Source organism: Saccostrea cucullata, unplaced genomic scaffold, assembly GCF_032062105.1.
Source record: "Saccostrea cucullata isolate Sc308-1 unplaced genomic scaffold, CSIRO_AGI_Scuc_v1 ctg1660, whole genome shotgun sequence".
Classification (NCBI taxonomy): Eukaryota; Metazoa; Mollusca; class Bivalvia; order Ostreida; family Ostreidae; genus Saccostrea; species Saccostrea cuccullata.
Window position 1 is genome coordinate 90,622 of NW_026922343.1, and position 6,621 is coordinate 97,242.

Genomic DNA, 6,621 nt, shown 5'->3' on the forward strand with positions numbered 1-6,621 from the left:
TATGCTGATTATCATTTTTGCTCATCGATTGGATGTTTGATTTCAATAGAATCAATAATACTTTGCATGTGAAACACAGAACACAGCAATACCACTGACAATACTGACCAATCGCGTTGAATAAACAACAATTACATGTGAACGGACAAAGCAAGTTTTACTTCCTATAATGATAATATTGATAGAGCTACGTACATAGTACAACAGAAGCACAGTAGCCTTACTAATGCCATTCTTTAAATTTTCTTATATGTATCTAAAAACCCACCCGGTAAAATCACAACAAATATATTACATGCTTTTTTGAGGACAGAAAACGAAAGGGCTTTGACTGACCACGTGTTGCTGGTGACTACAAATGCCGTACTGGTAAACAACCCTTTAATGTGATTGGCCAGTATTATCAGGGGATTGTTGTATTCCGAGTTTCACATGCAAATTAGTATTGATTCCATTGATCCAATCGATGAGTAAAATGATAATCAGCACACAAAGTTTTTAGCACGCCCCATCAAGCAAACTGTCACGCTGTTTGTAAAATGATAATATACTAACTAGACAGTGATTCCTTATATTTCCATTTCATTGTGAAATAAAATTGTAGATTAAGATTTTAAAAATGTAGACATGGATTTAAATTACATGAGGACTCCCATGCCATTTTCAAAAGTCCTCTCCCACTGACGTCAAATACAAAGACAGCCGCACGAGATTTACATGCACATTTGGCCAACTTAGCTATTGACCTGTCTAATTTACATTCCGGTAGAATTATCAAGAAATCTACTCCACTAACTTTCAAAGAGTTATCACAGAGAAAAAACAAGAAAACATTGATGTAACCATCAATTGTCGCCCGGGAAATATATAAAGTAAACAATGAAAATGAGTCTTGATCATCAAACCGCTTCGATATGTGTAAAAAGGCATGCGTCAAATTGATGGAGACGATAGTCGCGAATATTTTGAAAACTTGTAGTCGGATAAAAATCAATCAAAAACGATACCATTTTAAACTTGATCAATTCCTCAAGTAAATATTGGCTGCATAAAATATAAATTGAAGTTAGACACATACATCACCTATATTTAAAATGTATTAATTTTTGATTTGAGAATATAAAATTCTGTGCAGAGTACGTTTTTATCCGAGAAGTAAAATTCGAAGTTCTAAGAAAGAGGACCTCTCGTTTTTCGATAGTAAATGATAAGCATCTTTATATATTAAATATGAAAAACATATATATTTTTACAGATTCACTTTATGGAAGTAAATATATTATATTTCTCGTAATTTATAAACGGAAAAAACATTCTGACTAACAATGTTTTCAATGTTTAGAAAACCTTTAATTCTAAATAACTACTCCCACCCCAATCCCCATACAACAACAATTAAACTTATATGTATATAGCAGCCCGGTCCTCCGGGCTGCAATTAGAAATGGATATGTAATGGCATCAGCTTACCTGCAATCGCGGCTTTTCAAATTTAGGTAAATTGTGTTGAAATGTACATATTTATATATATATGTCTAAAGCAATAATTAAAACATTCGTATAGCACTTGTGTTAATAACTTTTTTTTAATGAGGCCAGGCAGATAGGTATATCCTTTAATACTACGGCTCTAATTGGACTCTCTTCAAAGGCATCTCAACCATTTTGTTAATACAGCGTTACACTTTCTCGGAATCTCGAAGTTACAGAACATGACTTGTAATATTGCATGCTAGACATTTTTTTTCTTTTGTTTGTTTAGCGTCCACACTAAAGTGAAAACAATCTTTCTATCTGAATAAAAAACACAAACGGAAAAGCAGAACATGAAGAATTTCTCATCATCGTCTGGGAATATACATTGTATCAAATATAAACTAATTGTGTAGCGAAATAAAACATTTTGGTACACAAAAAGGGGTGCCGATCTCAAAGAGTAAACTGTGTGGCAAACATTTAAATTTGTACATTTTCATAGTGTGTTTGCTTTCAAATATACCTAAACACTAATTCCGAGTCGTCCGCTAATGTTAAACATTGAGATTTTTTGCAACCATATGGAACTTGCAGAAAACCTTAAGGCTCATAAACTCTGCTCACTTACATAAAATGTTGCTTTAACCTTAATGATTTTCCAAAAAAAGTTCATAAAGGAATACATGTCATAGACATTTATATCATTAAGATTTATCTCTCTTATCAGAGTATCGATGTACCTTAAGACATAGCGGGGTGTTGATTGAACAGAGTTAAAACTCGTCATCCATGATTTCAATGTTAAAGTGGCAATTTCAGGGCCGTAACCAGGGCCGTAACTACCATTGAGGCAACGGAGGCAATTGCCTCCTCTAGATTTTCATTTTTTTTTTTTTTTGGAAATAAGAAACACAACACAAGCAGCTGGATCAAGATTGATCATTTATTTGTTTGATTATAGCCACGTGAGCAATTTTTCAGCTATCCAGTGAGTGTCACCATTACCTATGCTCGGCGTTCAGGGCCTTTGAGCAGAGAGGGATCTTTATCGTGCCACAGCTATGACACGGGGCTTTGGTTAACTTTATGCGGTCTCATCCGAAGGACCAGTCCCTATGTCCCATAGCGAAATTCGAACTACGGCGATCGATCATTTTAGAACTGCATTTAGTACCGTGAAAACTATTCAGAATGAATCGACGGGTACGATCTTCCCAGATACCCCTATTGACTCAAATAATTTTATCTTTTTCTTGGGAAAAGTCAGTTTCGTATTTATCATTGTTTATATTTACATTCAGAAGTTAAAATTCAATTGAAGCATCAGATGAGTATTGTGAGTTAATGTTAGTTGGTTGGTAAATAATATAATAAAGTGGTAAGCATTCTCAAAATCAAGGAAATGGTCCAAAATTGAGCCGTTTGAAGCAATTTTTTTTCGGGGGGCTTTGCCCCCCACACCCCCCGATCTTTGGGGGCCTCAATCGGCGGCCCCCAAACCCCCGCCTCCTCTATCTTTTACCCCTAGTTACCAGGGCCGTAACTATTAAAAATTAAGAAATGTACTTGTACCTATATTTACTTATTGATTTATAGTATATGTAGATTTTATTGTATGTCATTCCTAGGTTCTATTAGGTGTTGATTGTTGACGGGGAAATGGTGGGGGGCAGAATGATTAGAATGAAGAAGAAAAGAGTTTATCTGTTTAAATTATTTCTAATCAAAACAAAATACTCGTTTTTTGTAAAATAATGTTATATTCAGATGTTTGTCAGTGCTTACTTACCTTTTTAAGTGCAGAAAGGTCAATATTTATGACAGAAGAGTACGAAAATAAAAGAAAACGTCATATTTATCGTTTATTTTATCATAAAGGTATACTTTTTTCTTTGTTAAAATAAAGAGAGGGGTCATTTCTTTCAGAAAATATGAATTACAACATTTTCACACAAAGACGTTTTAAGATATTACCTGTTATTCATGTCAGAATTATAAAAAATACGACAAGAAAAACACGGTGATACTTACATTGTGCTCCTTTATAATTTTTCATGCGGGATGAATTACAATGAAATTGCTTTCATTTTAAAGATACAAGTCATATAAATTAAATACCTGTTGATTTAGAATGTGATTTGACATTTTTGGTACTTTTTAGCGCATATTTGGAGTAGAACAATAATGTCTGAAAATAATCTATTTTTAGCATTTCACACTGTTTTTGCACGTGCTCTTGTGTAAAAGTAAGCATATAAAGGTATTGTTTTTAATACATAAAAATTAAGAGCAAGTGGTCAGGAAGGAAATGTCAAAGTCTTGAAAATTTCACACAAAGACTTTTCAGACATAGGTCCCCCCTTAATTGGCACACAGTCAAGAGACTACATTATAATTAAAAGCATATTTCTAAATGCTTATTATAGAGTTTGAAATCCAAGTGCTAGTTTTCTTTTGTGATACTTACAGACCAGTAGAGCTACAGTATCATCAGAGACTTCTGGTTTTATAAACTTCAAGGCTCAAATTTTGATACTTGTCTGAAAAAGTGGCCGTTAATTAAAGCTGGCATATATTATAGGATTTCTTTTGCTTTTCCCTAAGAGAGGGAATGTATAATTATAAGGTTTTAAATTGATGCATAGCATTTATCGATAAAATGGAGGTAAACTGACATATAGATATTAAAACCAATAACTCCTCATTTTCAGTGCTAAATCCTAGATACTTGAAGGGGGGGGGGGGGGGGGGCGCTAATTGGCGATTTCCATCGAAATTTCTCATGCAGTCTTTTCTTTGTTACTAATTTGAAACCATATACTTAGTAAATGTCATCTTTAAAACAACGCTTAAAAGTAAGGACATTTATAATTAGAGAAATAACATTTTGAAAGGTTTTTGTAGGCACTTTGTTTTTGAAGGAATTATTCGGTGCTCGAGTTACTAAAATTTTGTTTTTATTTCATCGGGTTCGGGATCCCAAACGTTGACCTTGGCAGAGGAAACAGGAGACCAAAATGGTGGTTGGTTTAGTGACACGGACTACTTCTCAGGCGGCTAGGACGGCTTCCCGTCAAGTAGCCAGAAGGAAGATGAGCAATGAAGTCGCCCAGGAACCTAAAAAATACAACCTCCCAGATTTCGACGACACATCTTGTGATCCTCACAAAGTAAGGAAGATGTTTGAGTAGTGGTGAAGCACAGGGGTTTGATCCCGGCATGTAATGAAAATCTGCATTCAAAAGTCATATACGCAGTAATAAATCAATGTGTTGTTTTAGTATTACGTATATGATTTTTGATAAAGTAATTATTACACGCCAAGACCAGGGCCCTTTGAGTGTTGGTAAAGTGGGTAGCTTACCCACAGGCACCTTGAATTTTTATCAGACACTCAACAGGTCTGGTACAATCACTAGATTTGGCTATGTAGCTTGATTTACCTACATAGCTTTATTTACTTACCTGAGGTAGCTTTATTTAGCTACCAGATTGATCTATTTTTATTAAAAAGCATTTTTCTCAGGGTGTGCAGAAAATATCATTTTGATGCAGTGATCATTTTCAACTTTGAACTCATCTGAAAACAATTCATGAAAAAATCCCTCTTGGAAAAATGTCTTTTTCTGCGCAATTGTAATCAAAGTTTTGAAAGTTTTGACGCTATGTATGACAGTTAGAACAGTTACTCCTTGAATGAAATGACGAGTCCAGTTCCGGTTAACACGATAATGGGTCGGTAATTATTCAGCACAATGTGAAGTAATCATACTCAGTCATGCCTCACGGCACGGTCAGATAACCAAACAATGAATTACATGTTTTGCTCTATATTGTCCAAACGCAGCAATGTGAAAACTATCTCTGCTTTGGATTGTTTTTTAAAGCCTCCCTAGTACATGTAGTATAAATATCAATAGTCATTTAATTGCGAATTTTTGTCTCTTTTTAATAAAAAGAAAACTTTTGAAAACTTACCTTGAAATAGCTAAATAAAGCTACCTGAGGTAGGTAAATAAAGCTACGTAGGTAATTCTACCTACGTAGCTAAATCTAGTGATTGTACTGGACCTGCTCAATAAGCCAAATATCGAAAAATTCTATCCCCTCTATATATTAAATTAGACTTCAATTTAACACATAAATTGGATATGCCTACTGGTTTTTCTGTAGCATTGGATTCAAAAATGATATTTCTCGCTGTAAATTTCTACCTAAATTTTTATATCCAACGCTTTGGATCACCATCAACCTATGGATACTCACTCACCCTCATTTTGAGTATTCTGAGTAGGTATCAGCTTAGGCCACACCAATTTGTAACATAGTTCTTCGGATTTTCAAAAATAAAAAGAGAGGCGAGCGAGCGAAAATATTTTATAAATATTAATTTTTTTATTTCAGTTTTCAAAATTATGAGGCGAGCGAATATAATTAATATTAGTGGCAAAAATTTCTAAGTTCTTCTATAGTACACAGGGGTGTGCAATTGAGGAAAAAATCAAGTACTTTCCCACAGGCTAGTGGCAGCTTTCAAGTTAATAGCCCCTAGTAAAAAGTTACTAACCCAAACAGAGGGGCAAAAATTAAAATAAATACTTATCTGGAGAAGAAATTGATTGCTGAAAAAGTCAGGGTACTGGGGTCATTCTTTTTTAAATTAAAGTTAAAAGTTCTCACTATCAATTATATATTAATGATGCATAAATTATTATGAAAAAAAATTAAATTAATTTAAATGAATTATCTTCCCTTTTTCTTGATCATTGCACTAGATCATTTAGAATAAAATCAAATTCATTTTGTTTTCATCTTAAATCATTAAATACACTGGAAATATATTTTATGTGAGTTATAAAACACTTATCTTTCAGTTCATTGGAAAATCGTAAATAATTTAATGAGATATATGCAAGTATTTACCATAAATGGAGGAATAGAGGAAATTCGGATTATGAAAAAACGATCGTTTTTGGAAGTAATTAAGTCAGATAGAAGTACAAAACAGATAAGATTATGGAGATTTAATGACAATAGGAGCATGTTGTCTGGAAAATTTTAACTAGTTGGGAATTTTATAACAAATACAAGTGAAAATACCGATTAATTGTTCTTGTCATTGTTGCATTGCTTGTGTAGTTATGT